At 36.8% G+C, this 22,381-nt stretch overlaps 1 protein-coding gene and 1 non-coding gene across 10 annotated transcripts in view; both read right to left on the bottom strand.

The window, feature by feature from the left end:
• The window catches only part of AATK (apoptosis associated tyrosine kinase), a 225,325-nt gene that overhangs the window by 153,599 nt on the left and 49,345 nt on the right, over positions 1–22,381 (bottom strand). The window contains exon 1 of one of the 9 annotated variants that reach the window (XM_007482883.3): positions 16,383–19,467. The exons of the other annotated variants lie outside the window; for them this stretch is intronic. The gene's annotated coding sequence lies outside the window, so the exon portion shown is untranslated. Of the gene's footprint in view, positions 1–16,382; positions 19,468–22,381 lie in introns of those variants that run through there. 9 annotated transcript variants of the gene reach the window in all.
• On the bottom strand, positions 6,014–6,072 carry MIR7275 (microRNA mir-7275). Its single transcript, NR_127469.1, has one exon. It is a non-coding gene; the product is annotated as a microRNA mir-7275 (primary transcript).

Genomic DNA, 22,381 nt, shown 5'->3' with positions numbered 1-22,381 from the left:
TGCTGGTCCATTTGGTAGGATCTAAGTGAGTTTACTTTTAAAAAAACAACCACAGCAACAACAAGAAGAAACCCTTGCCTCCCATCTTAAAATCACTATTGTGCATTAGTTCCAAGGCGTAAGGGCTAGGCAATGGGGGTTAAGTGACTTGCCCAGGGTCACACAGCTGGGAAGTGTCTGAGGCCAGAATTGAATCCAGAATCTTCCATCTCTAGGCCTGGCTCTCAATCCACTGAGCCACTTAGTTGTCTGCTCAAGTGATGGAAGAAACTTAGGGTGTTTGTAGACAACAGGAAAGGATTCTGTGGAGAGGAGATTGAGAATTAAAGAGGTGAGGATGATGGTGGGGGCAATCTTCAAGAGAAAATAAGAGGGGAAGAAATCAAGGGTATAAATAGAAGGATTAGTCTAGGCAAGGAAAGGGGCCTCCTTTATCATCAGACACTGGAATTAAAGATGAGAGCCTAGGGAAGGATTTTAGAAGAATGTAATAAGGAGGAAGGAAGAAAAGAGATTACATCATCATCATCATCATCATCATCCCCAGCATTTATGTACCACTTTAAGATTACAAATATTATCTTTTTCTCTTACACAAAATTACTAATATGGAAAAATGCTTTATATGATTGCAAATGTAAAATCTCAGGCAAGGAACAGAGTGAGGAATGAAACTAAAAAAAATTTTTTTAATGAATGTTAAAAATTCTTTTGTACATGTAATTGTGGAAAAATTAAGTATTTTTAAAATATTATCTCATTTGATCCTCATAACAACCCTGGGAAGTTGGCACTATTGTCCCAGCTGAGGAAACTGGAGCAAGCAGAGGTAATGTGATTTGTCCAGGGTCCCACTGCTAGTATGTGTCTGGGACTAAATTTGAACTGAGATCTTCCTGACTCGCAGTGCTCTTCACTCTACCACCTAAATAGTATAAATTTTTCTGGTGAAGTATGTGATTCTCAGAAGAAAGGGGAAGGAGAATCATAAGGGCAAAAAGAATAGGTTTGGAATGGCTACTGTGATGAGGGAAAAGAGGAATCTTTTTTCCTCTTTTGGAAATGAACAGGCAGTAGCCGTGCCTAGCAAGGACTCTGCTGAGATTAGCCAGCATAAATGGAAAGTGAACCAAGTCTGCATGATTTCACATTCCATTTCTACTTCCATTCAGCAGCATCTGAGTAGGGTCGAAGGAAGTGAATGGTGGGAGTAATCCAGGGTCGGGATTTGGCAAGGCACAATCAGCTACAGGACAAAAAAAGGAAAAGATTCAACAGTAGAGAACAGTGTAGTATTGAATTGGTTTATCAAAGGGTCAAGACTAGGAAGAGGGGAGGGGAGTGTGGCCAAAAAAGAAATGAGAGGTAAGAATGAAGTGTAGAAGGAGTGAGGCATAGAGAGGAATGGAAAGAAAAAATTATAATTATATCTTGGAAATTCAGAGTTCTTGAACATGGAAGTAGAACATTTGATGGTGATGGTAAGATGGAAAGTACGACTATCCCTGTTTGTATTTGTAACCAAGGAGTGGGTCATGGAAGCGGGGTAGCCTGAGGATTTCCTGGGAAGTTTGGATGTTTTATGCTCCTTCAACAGTTATGTTAAAGTCCTCTAGAAAGAGGGGAGGAGTTGAGGTAGAGAGAGCTTGTGAATCATGCACTAAATTCATTGAAATAGGAGGAGTATTCTACTAGAATTCCACTAGAACCTGGACTGGATGATTAATTTGGATTAAATGAATCTCAAAAGAAGAAAGATTGCAGAGTGATGGTGGAAATAGGAGATTCTGGAAATACCAAAGGGGAACAAGGAATATTCTGTACAATTCCTCTACAGTCAATGAGTCAGGGGTATAACTGAAAGTGTAGCTAGTAGTGGAAAAGATGGCAAGGATATCATCAAGAGGGACTCAGGTCTTAATGACAAAAGGAGGAACAAGAAAGGAGACAGTTTAAGATGAAAGCAAATGTGTTCATTATGAAATTACCGTTCCAAAGGTCACAGTGGAAGGGGCAGATAAATTTACAGTAGAATAAATAGTAATTATTGATAGATCCTGAGTAATGACAACTAGAATTTATATAATGCTTTAAGATTTGCAGAACTTGGATATACTGTGCCTTCAGCTGGTCAAGGCCTTAGTAAAAGAGTAGGACGTGGAGACCAGAAGCAACCTAAACTGATCCTTACCAGGAAAATAGTGCCTCCAACAGAAACAGGGAAGCCTCTATAGCATCTGACCCATTGTTGATTGCCCTCTACTTTATCCATGATAATCTTGGTTCTCCCTCCAGGTTGACCACTCCTGCTCAGTTTCTATTTGTGGAATCTTCATTAATTTTATGCCCTGCAACACCTAGCATTCCCCAGGACCTCATTTTTTCTTTCTCTATATTTTCTCATTTGGTGACCTCATCAGGTCTCTTGGGCTATCACCCCTGTGCAAATGATGTACATGCATACATGTATATATACATATATATGCATATGCATATATATGTATATGTGAGGAAGTTGGGTGGTACAATGGATAGGCCAGGCCTGGTGTTAGGAAGACTCATCTTCCTGAGTTCAAAATCTGGCCCCAGATACTTACTAGTTCTATGACTCTGGGTACTCGCCTTAAAGCATTTAACACTTTTGTCGCAGTTTCTTAATTTGTAAAAAATAAACGGAAAAAGGAAATGGCAAAGCACTCTAGTATCTTTGCCAAGAAAACTCCAAATGATCCCACAAAGAGTTGGACACAAATGAAAAATTGGACAACAAATATCCAGATGTGGTCTCGTCTCTTTCCTAAATTCTGTTCCAAATGTCTGTTGAATGTTTATTTCAAATTGTATACCTTTAAACACAATCCAAACTCAACATGTCCAGTTATCCACTCTAGCCATGCTTCACTGGTGCAGATAATTGAGAGTTAACAGTTTCAAAAGACTTTAAAGCAAAAGATTCTAAGCATCTAAAACATAAAGTAGAATTCTATTTTATGTTTTAGATGCTTTGAAACTTTTTAGTAAAACAAACATACTAGAGTTTATACATCCAAATGAGTGTTACTTCCTTCAAAAACACTCCTTGGTAAGCAGGACATTTATTCCAATAATGCTCCAAATATTTTCCGTATTCCTAGAACTTCTTTGATCCTTTTTGAGACCTGCCTTCAGAATCAGTTTACAAGGGGGAGAGAATTTTTTTGCTTTTTCAGCTGAGATTGGTCTTGAATAATTATGGATTAACTTGGCTCAATTCAAATAAGTAAATGTTTACTAAGTATCTACTAAGACTAATTGCACTAATAAGCCCATTGAATACAAAGATAAAAGAAGACAAAATATCTTTTTTTTTTAATGGGTCTCCCTATCTCATCCACAATCCTGATCCTGCCTTCTGACCTGGCTGGGTTAAGCCCTCCTTAGCCAGCTTGGAGGCTTCCCATTCTCAAGGTTTCATTATGTTGGTGATCGGCTAACCAAGGCCACTCAATTTGCTTTACCTACTGCAGGCAGCTAAGAAGAGCTCGTGTCCTGTGGCAGAGATTACAGGAATGTGCCACCAATTTCTCCCTTTAAGCCAAACACTTCAACATCACTAGAAATTTAACAAACAACTATACTTTCTACATAACTATTTTTTCTCCCTCTAAGTCAATCAATAAGTATTTTTAAGCACTTACCATCCATCTTAGAATTAATACTGTGTATTTGTTCCAAGGTAGAAGACTGGTAAGGCCTAGACAATGGGGGGTAAGTGACTTGCCCAGGGTCACAACATAACTAGGAAGGATGTGGGGCCACATTTGAACACAGGTCCTCCCATCAATGAGCCTGGCTCTCAATCCACTGAGCTACTTACCTGCCCCCAACAAGTATTAAGCATCTATTATGCTCCAAGTATTGTGCTGAGTGGGGAGTGGGAGGGATATAAGGACAAAAATTAAACCATCCTAATCTTGAGAAAGGAGTGCATTCCAGACATGAGGAAGCAACCTATGTACAGAGACAAACACCACAGACAGAGTGTTTAAAGGCAAATAAGGTTTAATAAGCCTAGAAAAGTAGACTGTAGCCAGGTTATAAAGGGCTTTCAAATGCCAAAGAGAAGAGTTTGTATCTAATCATAGAGGTAACTAAAAGGCAGTCAGGCACACTGAAAAGGGAAATGTCAGAGCCAGATTTATGCTTTTAAGAAAAATCACCCAGTAGATTCTTGGTTCATTCATTCCCACTCACTTTTCTGCTACAATTATACTCCATTTTTTCCAGGTCTACTTTCTTCACTTGGCATTACTGTATAAAAGTCTTTTCACATCTCCTTGTATTCCTTGTGCTTGCCCATCTTAACTGCTTTTGATTAATTGCTTTAATTTCATCAAATTTATACATTTTGTTTAACTGTTCCTCAGTTGTTGAACAAAAAGGTTTGAGGACTGCTTTGAGTTTTTCACAATTGCATACATACAATGATGCCATGAAAATTTCTAAACAATCAGCTTTCTGTTTTGTTCATGCCTAACAAATGAATGATTGGGTCAGAGGGCATATGAACTTTGTATTCTTAACACAGTATTGCCAGACTGCCCTCTAGAAAGCCTCTACAAGTCTGCAATTCCACTAGTAATGAATGAACATACCTTTTTCAACAGAAGCCCTCAGAGGAAGTTTCATTTTGACTTATTTTTGCCAAGTTGATGAATGTTTGACTTAATGTGCTTTTGCAGAGCAGTTTTTGAATGCTTATTATTCATGATTTGTTTCCTCTTTTTAAAACTGCTTATGGATCATTCTATAGCAAATATTAATAACATGGAAATAGGTTTTGAACAATGATACATGTATAAACCAGGAGAATTACTTGTCAGCTCAGGGAAAGGGGAGGGAAGAGGGAAGGGAAAGAACATTAATCATGTAACCATGGAAAAATATTCTTAATTTAAAAAATATTTAAAAGGCATTAAAAATAAAAATAAATAAAACTGCTTATGCTTTTTATCTCTTTGGGTTTTCTGTTGTTACTAGGGATAGCTTACTAGGGAAAAGTAAAGATTGGATATATTTGGAAAAGATATAAAAGCAAAGGATAACAATATTTTTTAAAAGAAAATTGCCTATTCATTTCCTTTGGTGACTCATCCATTGTGGAGTAGGACTTATCACTGCATTTATTAAAAATTTCATTGTACATTTTAGATGTCAAGTTTTTTCATTCACATTTGCCATAAATATTTTCCCAATGTTATTTTTCTTTTTCTTTTAATTTATCTTCTTTTTAGTTTTACAGAAGTCTTATTTTAATAAAAATGCAACAGGCATAGCCTACATGCCTGTGTCTATCTTGTCCCCTGTTAATTCCTTCTGTTTGTTCAATTGAAAAAAATTAACCTCTCTTCTGCCCTTGAGACAAATATGTCATTGCATTTCCTTCCTTCTTTTCTAGATTTCTTTCTTAACCATGTTTGTTCTTAACCTTTACTGTTTGAAAACTATTCTCTATGATACCAGGAAGCAAAACAATAATAGTTCTTCTTTCTTACTGTCCTCTGTTAACAAAACATGGAACCACCCCAAACATTAGTCTTTCTTGCCCTTGTTCTTCTTCTTGCTCTGGATATAATTTTTAAAGTCCTTTTTATTGCTGTTAGCACTTTTCAGAAATCTCAATCCAGTTTAGGTTTGTCTCTTCCTGACAAAATTCTTTAAAAAAAGGACTGTGACATTCATTTTACAATGACTCAGAGACTCCCATGTACCTAAAAAAGGAACTATTCCTTCACATTTCTCACCCCCCCCCCATCAGTTATCATCTTATTGACCAGGATAAATTATACCAACCACAACTACAATAATGCATTTAAGCAAGGAGACCATCAGAGGGATTTCATAAGAAAACTCCAAGCAGATCGCCTTTTAGGTCCAAAGACAAAAATTAGCTGACTCCATCCTCCTATGCCCCCCAATCCCGCTCTTCCTTCCCAGGAGGGAATTCACTCGAGAAGTCAAGCACTCCTTCCACTCCCAATCACCCATTCACATTCACTCAATAAACACTTAGTGAATATTCAGAGGTGAAAGGAAAAGAAAGTAGCTTCATGGCAGAGGTGGTCTACCTCCAATTTCAGGTTCTGGGTTCCAAAGTAGGGAGTTGGTCAATTACCAATCTAGAAAAAAGTAGCTTGCACCTCCTCTGATTACGTTGCCAATTTTGAATCAAAATGAAGTCTTCGAGAAAGCCTTAAAGAACAGAGATTATCTTACTTTTTTATATCTTCAGTGCCTTGTACACAGTAAGCACATAATAAATGCTTCATTCACTCATTCATTCTTAGGAACTCTATAAAGTTGGAATTGCTAAACTCAACATACAGAAAAAATATGCCTAGTTACTTCTGAGATGATGGGAATGAATTCTTCACACTTCAACATCAGAGATCTTTAACTCTTTCTTATTCTATCTATATCCCTAATGATCCCTCTTCCTCATATTCAGTTATAGTCTTCAGGGCCTACTCTCAGTTGTTTACCTCCATGCCTGGTGTTCTCCCTGATCTGTGATCTCTTTTCTGTGAGTAAAATGGCCTTCCTCATCACTCAAAATAGCCAATTCCTACCTGTAATATGCATAAAATATTTGGGATTAAATCTATCAAAGCACACTCAATACTTGTACAGATGCAATTACAAAGTATTCTTTAAAGAAATTAAAAGTAACTTAAATAATTGGAAGAATATTCAGTGCTCATGGCTGAACAATAGAAGAAAAATAAAAATATTACAAAGTGAGTTTACAGTTTTAATGTAACAACAATCAAACTATCAAAAGGATACTTTCTTTAACTCAATAAAATAATAGCAGAACCATGTGGACAAACAAAAACCTAGAAAATCTTTGGAATTCAAAAGCCATCTCACAAAATCTCAGAATTGGAAGGGTTCTCAGAGACCAACCTGTACCTGGGAAAAATGATCTCTACAGTATATTTAACTTGAAGACATTCATTTAGGGAGAAAATACTACCTTTTGAAACTATCCATTCCACTTTGGGATAGCTCTAATTGTTAACAAAATTTTTGCCTTTCATCAAACCTAAATTTGCCTCTTTACAATTACCTCCCCATTTCATATGAAGAAGTCTTTCAAATACTCAAAGATAGCTACAGGCTCCCTAAGTTCCCTCCACATTAAACATCCCAAGTTCCTTCCAACAACGTTTAACTAGAGACTCTTCACCAACTGGGTTTGTCCTGCCTCTGGAAGTTCTCCAGTTGACCATTGAAAAAGTCGGTATAGGAATAAATGGATAATCCCTTAATGCAGCATCTATCTAAAAAACAAGAGCTAGCATTATCTATAATGGAAAAATCCTAGATTCCTTTCCATTAATACTGGAGTCAAGCAAGGATTAATGCTCACTTTTGTATTAAGACAAGAAAGATAAACTGAGAGAATAAGCATAAGCAATTAGGAGACAAACATCACTTTTTGAATAGTATATGGTCACTAACTTAGAGAACCTTAAAGAGTCAACAAAAATGTAGGCAAAATAATTAGAAACTTTGGTAAACAGAATATAAAATAAATCTACAATAATCATCAGCCTCTTTGCAAATTATGGAAGTTTTATAGATACAAAATACAGATAAAAGAGGTAGCAGGAAGCCCACTGCAGTACCTGGACCAAGGAAAGTCTGCTGCAGCAAAAGCTTGAAATAGCTACCACAGCTTTCCATGAATAAAAAAAAGATGAATTCCATCCAAAATTGCTACCAAAATAGAAAATTTATAGAATCATGCTTACTAAAACACAGGAATTATATGAGCACACCTAAAAAACATTTTTATGGAAATACAAAACTAAGTAGAGACAGAGCATAACATGCATGAGACAAGCATTCACAGAATACAATGGTCATGAAGTATATAAATGTAGGAAAGGGGTGGCTAAGGCAACACACATCTCTGATAATGCAGGGCCTCAATGTCCCTTCTTTCTTTGAAGAATCTTCAAAAAAGTTCCCCATTGAATGTGAGGTCTTTATTACATTGATTGCTCAGCTGAACTCCTAGAGTTTGCTACTTTCTTACTTAATTCTCCACTTCTGGAGCTTACCTCTCTGCTTAAGGTTGGGCCTTATTAATATGATAAAGTGGCAATATTTTCTGACATAATTTACTTATTAGGTACCATATCAATCAAGAAAATAAGAGGGTTATTTTATAGAACAAAACAGGAAGCAAATCCATTTAGAGGAACATAAGAATCAAGAATCTCAAGGGAATGGTGAAAAAAAAAAAGGAAGCTATCAAACTTTAGTGCAAAGCAGTAATCATCAAAACTATTTGATACTGGCTAAAAAAAATCAGAAAACTGATCAGTGCAGTGGAGCAAATGACGTGCAAAATGTTCAGAATTGAATACAGTTTCATAGTATTTGATAAACCTAAACACCCCAGTAACTGGGAAACTTATATTACATGAAAATTATTGAGAAAATTGGAAAGTCTAGCAAAAATTATCTTTAGACAAGTATCTGTTATAATAAAAACATAATAAACATAATAAAAATATAATAAGCTCCAAGTGGATTCATAGCCTACACATAAAAGGGCATACTTTCAAATTAGAGAAACAGGGAAAGGAATTTATATAGCTATGGACAGGGGAAGAATTCTTAGCCAAACAAGGGATAGAGAAAATCACAGGACATAAAATGGACAGTTTTGATTACACAAAATTAGAAAGTTTTGCATGACCATAGAAAGAATAATAGCTAAAAAATATTGTCCCATAAACCTGGAGCACACTCTCCCACTAATTCACACAGCACATATGAGAAGAGTGGTCACAAAGTACAATGGTCATGAAGTATCAATGTACTAATCACAAAGTTCCCCACTGGATGTGGGGTCTCTATTAGCTCAGCTGAGCTCCCCAGGGTTTGCTTTCTTGCTTAACTCTTCATTTCTGGAGCTACCTTCTGCCTTAAGCCTATAACCAGCTCTCTTGTCTGCCCCTCAAAGCTACTTCTGCCTAATGACTGCTTTCTCTATCCAGATCCGTCTGGGATGTTATCTCTGCTTCTCCTGATTGACCAGCTTCCTCTCAAGAAGAGGAGTGGATTGAGGTGGGGGGAGTAAGGAAAGAGAGATCACCCCCTCCTCATCTTGAGCAATTCTTTCTCATCGTCTAGATTCTCCCTTTAAATGATGGTTTGAACTAACAAACTAGTTGCAGGGTTAGTTGTTAGCCTTTTAAAGGCCCTTGGGGCTAATTTTCAGCCCACCCAATTTGAACCTACACCTTTAATTTCATCCAAGACAAGTATCAACCAGTTAGTCAATAGACATTTATAAAGTGCTTACTATGCACCCAGCACTATACTAAGAGGTGGAATATGAAGATGTTCATATTTCATAATGAAATATTAGCAGCACTTTATTGACAGTTACAGAGCGCCTGGTTAAACACAGCATATGCTAAGCTCCTAATAAATGTTTGTTGATTGTTTGATTACATTTCTTAAAATGAGAATATTTTCTTATTTTAAAAAGTAAAAATGTTTTTAAAGGAATTTTTTTAAAACACACATTACTTTTTGTGATTGCCATATAACACCATTTAATATTGGGTCCACAATCTACTAAACCCTAGATTTTTTCCAGATGAACTGCTCTCTAGCCATATCGCATCCATCTAATACTTGTGAAGCTGACTCTGAAACTCAAGGATAAGCTGTCCTTTATGCAGCCTCAATGATTTTCCTGTTCAGTTGTGATCTTTCCCTGAGACTTCAGAAAACATTCTCCTTTATCCCCCTACAATTTTTCATTTTTCTCAGATCTATGATTTTATTGATGGAAAGATCCTAGGAAGAAACTTCCCCTATCATATCTCCTCTCCAACAAACAGTCTGAGTTATCCAGGCAATGAGAAGTTAAGAGATTACCTAAGGTCACACAGTATGTGTCAGAAGTGAGATCTGAACCCAGACCCATCTCTCAGATTGGCTCTTTATCCATTAAAACAGTGGTTCCCATTTTCAGACTCAGGAACACCTTGGAGATTTCACTATGGTCCAAGCAATTCTGCTAAAAATTCTTGTGTGTTAATTGCAGCTAGGAGGTACAGTGGATAGAGCATTGATTTTGGAATCGAGAAGACTCATCTTCATGAGTTCAAATCTGACATCAGAAACTTAATAGCTGTGTGACTCTGGGCAAGCCTGTTTACCCTGTTTGCCTCAGTTTCTTCATCTGTAAAATTACCTGGAGAAAGTAAGGCAAACCACTCTAGTATCTTGCCAAAAAAAAACCCAAATGGGGTCATAAAGAGTCAGACACAACCAAATAACAATTGCAAAATATTATAAGCAGTACATTAAATTACCCTGGTATTCATAACTTTTTTGTTGTGGTGGAAAGGGATTAAGGGAATTAAACAATTTTGAAACCACTGTCCTATATTATTTATCTCCCTCTAATACTCTTATTCAAATTTAAAATGACTTATTGTAGTTTATTTCAAAGGGCAGCTAGGTGACACAGGCCTGAAGTAAGGAAACCTTATCTTCCTGAGTTAAAATCTGACTTCAGACATATAAGAGTTGTGTGACCCTAGGAAAGTCACTTACCTCCCTTTGCCTCAGTTTCCTCATCTATAAAAATGAACTGGAAAAGGAAATGGCAAATTATTCCAGGCTCTCCACCAAGAAAACCCCAAATGAGGCAGACACAACTGAAAATTCACTGAATAACAAGTCATTTCTGTTGGTATCTTATCATCCTATTAGACTATAGACACTAAGAGGATAGGGACCATGTCTAAACTAAATTTTGGACCTACTACAGTGCTCTCTGTATAGCTGGTGCTTCATATATGCTTAAAGAATTAATACTTGGGCAGGAGGCATACTAAATGCTCTCCACTGAACAGAGCCATGTTTAGCACAGTGCCTTCACATACTTTTTGACTTGCTGATTTGTACATCCACAAATAATTTTTTTTTAAACCCTTACCTTCCGTCTTGGAATCAATACTGTGTATTAGTTCCAAGACAGAAGAGTGGTAAGGGCTAGGCAATGGGGGTCAAGTGACTTGCCCAGGGTCACACAGTTGGGAAGTAACTGAGGTCACATTTGAACCTAGGACCTCCCATCTCTAGACCTGGCTCTCAATCCACTGAGCTACCCAGCTGCCCCCCACAAATAATTGTTAAGTCTCTAGCTCTCTAAGCAGGGATCTGTTGACTATCCAGGACAGAAGATGCTAGAGATTGATATACTAAGATAGTAAGGATCCCTCCGTCATCCCTGCTATTCCCCTGGTTTGCACCATCTATTTCTCAACTCTAGGAACCTCCACAGCTTAGAAATAACAGCCTGGCCCTGATAGAGCAAGAACAGCAAAAACAGAACACACCTCTGACACTATCACATTTAACTAACTTTGGGCTTGAATTGTTATCACACAAATATATAGTGTAACAATAATTATAACCACTTTGTACATATATGCACAGTAGATGACACTTCCAACACCCTTCTTCCCTTCTATCACACCCAGAGGAATTCTCAGGGCTTCTCCCCACTCGTTTTTTATTGGCAAGGGTAAAGGTGCTTCTCTTATTGTACAAAAGAAGACACAAACGGCTTCCTCTCACACTGAACACTGGTGCCCACAGAACCCAGACCAAATAATATGCAGCAGAAAGAGTCTTCAGGAGGCACGGGTTCAAACTGGACAGCTTGTATGAGCTTGGGCAGCTCGGTGTGATACACTGGAAAGAATAGGGCTTTGGAGGTATCAATTGGAGGGTCACTATTTCTGTTACCTGGGACCTCCCTAGGACTTATTTCCTCATCTATAAAATGAGATGATCCCTAAGATTGCTTCATGCTCTAAATCTATGCATGCTCCTAAATTTACTTCCCTGAGCCTTTTCTCATCTGTAAAATCAGAAGGTCTTTAAGGTTTTTCTAGCTCAAAACCAAACTGGGTGCCAGGAGGTAAGGAATATCATGAGAGACCTAAAGGCAGGAAGATCTGGGTTTCAATCTTGTCTCTAATACTTAACTGAGTGACCATGGGCAAGTCTCATAGTCTTTCTTAGTCTGAGTTTCCAGTCTATAAAATGAAGGCAATGACACTTAAAGTACCGAATCTCACAAATTTGTTGTGGGTATGGATAAGGCAATACATAGAAAGCAAAATTTTGAAAACTCCACAGTGCTATATTAACATCAGCTATTATGATCCCATAATATTAACAGATACCAGAAGTGAAATTCAAGGTGGAGGGCAGGGGGGCTGAGGTGGAGAGACTGGTCAAACACTTCCCCTCCCCCTCCTGTACCCAGTTCTTTTGCACAGTCAGCAGTCTGAGACCTTTTTTTAAACTTTCATTTATAAAAACCTTTATTTTTACTTGGTTTGTGGCCAGATATGTTAGGTACACTCCAAGCATAATTCTGTTGACTATCCAGGGTAGAAGAAGCCAGCAACAGATATACTAGGGCACTGGTACCCCAGAAAAGGATTCTGGTTTTTGGAGCAAGGTCTCAGCAAACCCAATTATTTTAAATAAGCAAACTAGTGAATCCACCATCTATCTGCTTCACACTCTAATTATAAAGCCAACAGAAGCAAGCTCACACAGTGGCATCAGCAAAATAAGAAATGAACTGGAAGCAGCCCCAGAGGTCAGTAGAGGCAGGCTGGCTCTCAAGGCCTTCTCCTCGACTTCCTGAGATCTCAGTGTTCTAAAGAAACAAACAAATAAAACCAAGCAGCTTCTGCTCAGGTAAGGGGTGTCCTCTGGAGGGGGGAGGGAGGCAGGGAAAGAGATCAGAACCCTAGGAGGAACTTCTCTCTGCTCAGTCACTCTCATGCACATAACCACCAAACCCTGTGTGATGCAAACAGGATTTTGAGTCAGGAAGGAACTCATGCAACTCAGGCCAGCAGTTTTTTCTGCTGAGTTAAAGCAAGGACTGTGCAAACAAAATGAAAAACAATAATACTTTATCATTCCATTCTGGGAGTTTAGAGAATCATAGAATTTCAGAGTTAGAACCAACCTTAAAGGTCACCTAGTCCAACTTCCCAAACCCCCACGACCACCACCACCCCAAACTCCAGCCCAGGAAATCCCTGGTGCTGATGATGATAGCTAGCACTTCTATAGCGTCTACTGAAAATAATCCTCACAACAACTCTGGGAGAACATTTCAGGAAAATGAGGCATACAAAGGTTAAGTGATTGCCCAGTCACATAGCCTAGAAAGACTTGAATTCAGGTCACCAGACCCAGTGCTCCATCCTTTTATACTGCCTCTACTGCAACATCCCGAACACATCATCCACCCTCCTTTTGAATACTTCCATTGAAGAGAAGCTCACTACCTTATAAAAATGAATTCTACTGTTGGGCAGATGTGATCATTAGCCATCTTTTTTTATATAGTAAGTTCTCTTGCAGCTATGCAGCTAAGTGGTACAATGGATAGAAAGAACATGGAACTGAGATTGAGGAAGATGACCAAAGTTTGAATTTCTGACCAGATGCTTACTTTGGCCCTAGGCAAATCACTTACCCTCTTTATACCTCATTTCCTCACCTTTAAAGTGAGAAGAATATTAGAACCTACCTCACAAGGATCTCATAAGGATTAAATGAGTTAACATATACAAGTTATTTTATAAACCTTTATTAAAGTCCTATATAAATGCTAGCTATGAGGCAAATCTGCCTTCGTATATCCACCTTCCATCTAGGGAGATGGACCTAGGGGGAAGTTTTAAGGTCTGTTCCTTGGAACCATGCAAAATATAAGAACAGTTCATATTGATATAGCTCTTTAGAGCTTGTGAAGCATTTTATATAAACGATCTCACTTGATCACAAAATCCCTATGAATATATACTTAAATTATCCCCATTTCACAATGAGAAAACTGAGGCTCATGATAGTTAAGTGACCCACCCAGAGTTGCCCATCTAGTAAGCGGTAGAATAGATTTGAACCCAGATTTTCCTGATTCCAAGTTCCAGGCTCTATCTACTTTCATTATACCCCTTTATACATTGAAATCCTTCTTTCATAAGAGGGTCCTTCAAAAATCTGCAGTCAAGCACTGTCCCTACTAAATCTTCTCTTCTTTAAGTAAATGTCTCCCAGGTCCCTCTACCAGTTCTTCACATGCCCTAGATCTCCAGTCCTTTCTCCATTTTGTTGACATCTCCCTAAAAAATGTAGTACCCAGAAATGAAAGCAACATTCCAGATGTTATCTCATGAAGACACAGTATGAGAACTCATACCTCTTTTGCTTTGTATAGAATGGTTCTCATTAACATTGACTATGTTGGCAGTAGCTTTTTTTTTTTTGCAAGTTCATGGTGTTATTAAGCTGTATGGAGTCCATTAAAACCTCCAGATATTTTTTCTCATAAACTCATCTAAAAGGAAGCAGAAAGTCATTCCCTTCCATTACAGAGCTGGCCCAATGAGATGTACGAAAACAGTGAAAGTGACAGAATCAAGGAAGAAAACCCTAGACTCTTGAGTTTCTAGATTGGTAAGCTTCTTATGGATTAGTTTTAACATAAATCCCATGGCTGTAGTTTAGAGTATATGGTACAGGGTAGCTTCTCCCCTCTACCTTGATGAATCAGAAAAGTGTTCTGAGGAACAGAGGATTGAAGGAGGAGGAAGGCAGGATGTCTCTTCAAAATTCTGTTTGGGAACCCAGAATTCAAATAGATTTCTCTAATAATCTCACTCATACACATATCAGACTGGTACAGTAGGGTTTAAATATCTGTCTAGCCAAAAACCTTTCCCATATTTCCTACACCAAACCAAAGTCAAAGGGAAAAATTTAAAGAGAAATTATAGATATAGCTTCCAATAAAAACCCAAGAACTAAAGCTATACGTTTAATCAGCATTATATTGGTACAGTTGGTACGGTGTTGGCATATGATAGATGCCAGTTTTTGTGAGGTGTGCAATTATGCCACCCTAGATTTGAATTATGAGATTTACACATGAGGTTTGCATCAGCATTTTAGACAACAGTCTAAACTAGAACATTTTTCGTCTCAGCCCAGCCCCTGCAATCATGAACCACAGGACTAATCTTTGTGGAGATACCCAAACATCCCCATCTTCCCCAATACTATCTACCACCAACTATCACTAATAGGGCAGTTAAGTCCAAAAGTAAGAGGAATTACATCATTTCCCATCCCAACCTGTCCCTAGCCCTGGGACCTACTTCCATCATGCCCACAAGAAGCCATATAGAAGGCAATTTAGTGAAGCAACCCCTGGTAGAGATTCCACCTGGTTCCATCTGCCTGGGCAGATGCTGCAACCCTAACCTCCTCAGCAGTCACAACTGTGGAAGACCTAGGAAAGAAAGTTCTCACCCTGCCCAAGTCCTTGAGATTATCAAATACTCCAGCATCTGAAACAGATATGATTTTATCAATAGAAATGATGCTAAAGAAGATTCACTACCATATGACTTGCTCCTAATGACCACTGGACCTTTCCAAAAAGCCCTGCAAGTAAACCATTCCATGCATGTTGTCTCCCCTTGCTGGAATGTGAGCGTCCTGAGAGTATTTTCTTTTCTATTTGAATCCCCAATGCTTTGTACAGAGTAAGCAATTAACAAAAAAATGGTTGTTCACTAATAATGAAATGCTTTTTCATTCCTCCCTTTCTTCTTTCTTATCACTCACAGTAAAAGACATCTCTACAACTAATAAAAGATGGCCAGAGGAGGGGGTGACCCAGCTGCAGTGTCATAGTGAGGGGTAGCAGATGGACAACCTGAATGTTGTACTAGTAACCTCAAAATATTAAAACAGCCAGAAGAAGGCCCTACAGCATGTAGGTGAAATCCTCTATGGGGCAATTTATAAAAGGAGAAGAAGAACAACCCCATAGGGTAAGAAAGCGTAAGATTGCAGAAATCAAAAATTTGGAATTGGAAGGGCTCTTAGAGGATGTCTGGCCCCACCTCTTCATTTTACAGAGAGGAAACTGAAACCAAGAGACTTGCCAGGGTTATACAGGTAGAAGTGGCAAAGGACGAATCTGAACTGAAGTCCTGTGACTCCAAAACAAACATTCTTCCCATTATACCACATTGTACTGATAAGCCCACACTAATGAGATTTTTTTTTGTCTAAGGTATTATTGAAATACTATATATAAGGAAAATGGAGTCTAACAAAGAGAAGACTTCTTTCACTCAAGTTATAGGAAGAAGAAAAACTTAGATCCTCCAACCCACAATTGAAGATGTGCCCTCTGGATACTACTGCCATCCCCTCTGCCTCCTCTGCTTCCACCTATTATTCTTTATTCTCACCTCATCCTTTTGCCTCCAGGCCCATCCATCTTTCTGCTTGTCTTTGTGGTAAAAGGGGGCAGATAGGCATTGTGCTGTAATGTACTATCCCTTTAAGGCTTGTTCCTGAGCTAAGCTTGCTCAGAATTCTAAGAAAAACAGTAGACAGTTGCTGGGAGTTACACTCTGAGAGTTCTTAGACAAGCAGTTGCTGAGTTTTGAATATGATAAGCAATTATAAACTAGGGAGATAAGGACAACAACACTGGCATGATTACAGGACAAATGTAATTTATCAGATTATAGTCTGCTCCCAGAAAGAGGAGAAAAGAGAGAAAGATGGGGAAAGATAGAGAAAATTTCAGAACTGAGTCAGCCAAGTCTGAAACTGGGAATAATGGATTCTATAGTTGCTTTTGAGAAAAAAAAAATCTAGCTGAGAAGAGGAGCAGATTGGAAGCAGAGAATAAGAGAAATCATTCAGAGGCTCATCTAGTTTGGCAGAGATGTGTTATATCTAACATAGTGTGGATGATAATAATAGCTACTATTTATATAGTGTTTTACATATGTTATCTCATTTGATTCTCACAAGAACTCTCTGAGGAAACAGACTCAGCAGGGTTAAATGACTTGCCCAAGGTCACACAGTTTATACAGCAGGATTTGAACTCATGTGCTCCTGATCTCAAAGTCCAACATTCTATTCATTTACTGTGCCACTTAGCTGGCTCAACTCTACTCAGCGGTGAAAGTGTCTATGCAACAAAAGCAGTCATGTTCATCAAGAAACTTTTATGGATAGTTGCCAAAACAGAAAGAGGACACCTTAAGTTACAGGCTCAGAGTTGTAAGTAACTGAGCACAATGGTTTTCCTCATTCATGAGTGTCCCTGACAGATTTCTGTAAATGTGAGCCCCTTCTTTCCCACAGATAATGAATGCACTGGTGCAACAGTAAAAAACAAGATTTACATGTCTACAGTGGCATTATGTATACATTTGATTCAATGTCAGTATTAATAATGCATTGTTGTTAAGTGAATGGTTTTGTTTAAAATCTAAAATATCATTCTTATGAAGAGTTGATTGTAGGGGAGTGTCAAGTGCTAGACTGGTGAAATGGAGGAGTAAATTCCCCTTCAACAAGGTAGTCTCTAGTGCCCTAAGATAATTGGCATGGAACTATAGTTCTATGAGAAATCAGATGTTAGTGTTAAAAGTAAGTTTGAGTGAACAAGCCAATGAAGCCAAAGAGTAAGTAGGCATGCACATGCCCAGCTGAGAAGGATGACGTGTTACAGTGTAGGTAGTCAAGCTTACCACATTTACATTGCAAACATATATAACCATGGAATACATCATAGGCACTCAGTTGGCATGCTGAGTCTACTGCAATTGTTCTGCTATTCTATTTAAGATGAGTTCATTACAACCTTCCATTTAAGATTGTGGCATGAAAGGTTACAATGAAGCTGAGTTCTATGATATATATTCCAGAAAAGATCTAAAATTAGCACCAGACCAAATGATAATTCGGAAGACCAAAGAAAAACTATAGTACATATGTTCATCCAGAACAAGAATGCACCCTCAAAAAAAAAAAAAGATGGCCAAAAGCCCACAGGATCACTGTATAAGAAAGCAAGTGAAAGTACAAGTGAGAAGATAGAAGATCTCAGACCAGAAAGCATTCCTCAGAGGTCCCTAAAGCCTACAAAGACAGAGAAGAGTGTGGGGAAGGGTGACAGGAAACCCAGAGTGAGCTTTATGGGGCTAAGAAATCTTCAAGACTATGGCTGCAAAGTTGAAGACCAAACAGACAATATTCTGAACAGAAGGATAAGTAACTTAAAACAAAAGACAGAAAAGAGTACCCAAATTACAGACTTTCTTAAATTAGGATGGAGCAAACATAACTCAGTGAGTCCTTCAGACAAATATTAGAAAAAAAGTAAAAAGAATGAAAAATAAAAGAAAATGTAAGGTATCTATCAAAATGCTGACCTGGAAAGCAAGTCATGAAGAGATAATTTAAGAATTACTGAAAAATGAAAACTAAAAAACTGAAAACTCTGATCACACAATGTCATAAATGAAATCTGTCCAGTTTTAGAATCAGAGGGCAAAGTGAAAATAGAATTTGTTAGTCATCTCTTTGAAGGAAAACCCAAAATGAAAACACTCAGAAATATCACAGAAAAAGTCTGGAGTTTCTAAATAAAACAAAATGCTACAAGCTGTCACAAAGAGTTCAAGTTCCAAGGGAACACAGAATAACACAAAACTTAGAAGTCACTACAATAAGGGAGAGAAAATGCTGGAATTCAATCTTGCAAAAGACAGATTTACAATCAGAAATAGCAGCCTTCTACACTGAGAATAATGAGAAAATTAATCTTTAATGATACATGTTCCTAATTAAAAGGCCAGAGCATATCAAAGACTTTGAATATATTTGAATAATTAGAAGAGGCTAAGTAATCATGAAGGGCTTCAATTCCAATAAGAGGAAAAAAAGATGAGTCCCACCAGGACCCAAATGTCTTCAGGGGTCACAAAGTGAGGTAAATAAGACACAATCTAGTGGTAGCTTTGTCATGTTTTAATGGTCTTGAGAGGTATGAAAAGGGAGAAGGACAGCAATATAATTGATGAAAGTTAGGGAAAAGGTGATGGGATTTATCATTTCTCAGAATTAAGACAGGTTGGAACAAGATACACAAAAATGGAGAACAGGGTGATGGTAGCCAGCAATACATGAAACTCTTTTTATAAAACAGACCCAAGAGAATTGCACACATATATAGTTTGTTGTAGAAAAACATTAAACATATGCAACCAGGGATAGAAAAAAGGCTCAGGATTCAAGGGAGGAATAAGAGTTGGAGAAAGACTAGTTATAAACAAAACGAACTTCTACCTCAGAGGAGTGATCAGGAAGAGAGAGTTAAAGGGAAGGAAGGAGTAAGATCTAGTCAATAGATCCTAGAAAAGGGAAAGAAAAGAGGGACAATGATTTGGAAGCAAATTTCCATTACAGATTAGCAGTATTGATCACACTTTTTGAAATCTTTATGACAGAGAGGGGTTAAAGGCAAAGAGAAGAAAAAGTATAAGATAATATTTATAATCATAACCATGAACATGAATGGGATGAACTCGCCCACAGAATGGAAGAAGACAGGACATATATTAATAAGAATCAAATACAGACACACACACACACAAACTTGAAACAAAGATTCACAGTTAAAATGTGGGACTGGCACAGAATTTATTATACTTCAGATATATTTTTAAAAAACAGAGGTAGGAACATTATCTTAGTCAAAACAACAGGAAAAATAAGCATGAATTAAATAAAAAGGGAAATCTCAGTAAACTGTGGAAGCATGTTTTTAAAAACTCCTTCACAGTTTGTCTAGAAATAGTAAATATCCTAGTCTAAAAATTATTTCCAGATTTGGAAAAGTAGGTAGGTAGGTAGGTAAGTAGGTAAAGAAGCAAAGTCAATCCTTAAGAAAACTTTTAATGATGGAATCCAAAACTCAGGGCAAAAGTTACCTCTTGTAAAGTTAAAATGATTGTTTTCCTCCACCTGGACTCTAATAACTAAAGGGGCCCACACTTTTTAAAATAAAAAATGATTAATCTATTGATGCTAGAGAGGAGTCTTCCAAAACTTTGAAAAGTGTAATCAATGTTTTAATTGAGTCAATTCTGTTTGAAGATTAAATAACTATCCTAGAAGATTAACCCAACTATATTTTGACCAAACTTCTTAGTTCAATATTTCTATAAATGTTACCTCAAATTTCCTTGGGGGAAAGAGATATTAGAGAGAATACGGGGACCATGCCAATATAGGCAATTCTTTCTCTAAGTTAGAAATGCTTTGATTTAGAATAATGTTAAATTAATATAGATTGGTTTTGGCAGACATGAATTAAATAAAGAGTATAGTATTAAATATTTTTTCTTTGAAAAATGCATAAAAGGCACCATAGGAAAAGAACTGGCATCAATATAGCGTATTTTTAACATTCTTTTACAATTTAAAGTTCCAAATTCTCTCTCTTTCTTCAACTCCTCCTTCACCCACTAAGAATATAAGCAAGAGGATATCAATTATACATATAAAATCATGCAAAATGTTTCTATATTAACCATATTGCAAAAAACGTGATAAAATTATACTTCAATTTGCACTCAGTTCATCAGTTCTCTTTCTGAAAGTTGATTACATTTTTTCATCACTAGTCCTTTGGAAGTCCTTTGTCTCAGAGAAGCCAAGTCTTTCATAGTTGATCATTATTACAATATTACTGTTACTGTGCACAGGGATCTCCTGGTTCTCACTTCATTTTGAATCAGTACAACTAGATCTTGCCATGTTTTTTTCTGAAACCACTCCCTCATCATTTCTTATAGCACAATAGTACTCCATCATAATCCTATATCATAACTTAGCCATTCCCCAATTGATGAGCATCCCCTTGATTTCCAGTTCTTTCCCAACTCAAAAACTGCTATAGATATTTCTAGACACCTAAGTCCTTTTCTTTTTTGTTCATCTCTTTGCAATACAGACCTAATAGTGGTATTGCTGGATCAAAGAATTTTATAATTTTGTAGACCTTTGGACATAGTTCCAAATTATTCTCCAGAATAATAGGACCAGTTCACTACTCCACCAATAGTTCATTAATGTGCCTATTGTTCTTCATTCCTTCTAGTATCTATCATTTCTGATGGTTATGAGATGGTACCTCAGAGTTATTTTAATTTATTTTTCTCCAAACAATAGTGATTTGAAGCATTTTTTACATGACTATAGATAATTTTGTTTGTTCCTCTGAAAATTGTCTCTTCATATCCTTTAACCATTATAAATCGGGAAATGATTCTTATTTTTTACAAGTATCCAAATACTTATAGGAAAAATAGTCAGATCACAGGGAGAAATAACAGCAAAATTATAATATTTGGAGCCCCAATATACTCTTTTCAGACCTGAAAAAAATCTAACAAACAGGAAAGAAGTTAAGGATCTGAATAAATTGTAGAAAAATTAGAAACAATTACTTGTACATATATAAGTACATACATATAGGTAAATAGAAATATCTAGATACATTTATATAGATATATATTTCTCACTAAGGTATGACACCTTAATAAAGACTGATTTTGTGCAGAAAAGGAAAGATATTAACTATAAACTTTACCAAATACAAATAAAATTCTATTCAATAAAGGGTCATTGAAAAAAGATTCACACTTAAAATGGAGGTATAATAATTTAAATGTATAATAAATTTAAATAAATAATTAAATGTAAAGAAATTTAAATTAAATTAAATAGAAATGATGGGACAAAGGAAAAATTATACATTTAGTAAACTGAAAATGATAATTTCATATTCTAAATGACAACAATAAAGAAACATTCCAAAGCTTTTGAGAAATACAAAGCAATCATTATGAGGAAATGTATATCAATAAATATTTTTATGAAGAACAGAGAGAAAAGATAGATCACTGATTTGGGAATGGAAATATAAATGCAAGAAAAGCAACAAATTAAAACATTTCAACTAAAAACAAAAACAGTAATTCTGAAAATCAAATGAAAGACTAGAAAACAAAACTCCCAAAACACCATTGAACTGATAAATAAAATTAGGATTTATTGTTGTGAAAAAAAACTAATATGATTTTTTGAAACCCTCACCTGTCTAAGAATAGATACTAAGCATCAGTTCTAAGGCAGAAGAGCAGTGAGGTCTAAGCAGTTTGGGTTAAGTGGCTTGCCCAGGGTCACATAACTAGTAAGTATATGAAGTCAGATTTGAGTCAGGTCCTCCCATCTCTAGGCTTGACTAATATTTTTTAAAAGAGAGGAAAACCAAATAATCAACAACAATGAAAAAATAATTTACAAATTAAGAGAAAATAAAAGTATTAGGAACCATTTTGTTCAATTACCAACAAAATATCAATTAAGTGACATTAAA

Source organism: Monodelphis domestica, chromosome 2 (genome assembly GCF_027887165.1).
Source record: "Monodelphis domestica isolate mMonDom1 chromosome 2, mMonDom1.pri, whole genome shotgun sequence".
NCBI classification, from domain to species: domain Eukaryota; kingdom Metazoa; phylum Chordata; class Mammalia; order Didelphimorphia; family Didelphidae; genus Monodelphis; species Monodelphis domestica.
The sequence above is the reverse complement of the archived record's forward strand: the minus strand, read 5'-3'. Positions and strand labels throughout refer to the sequence as shown.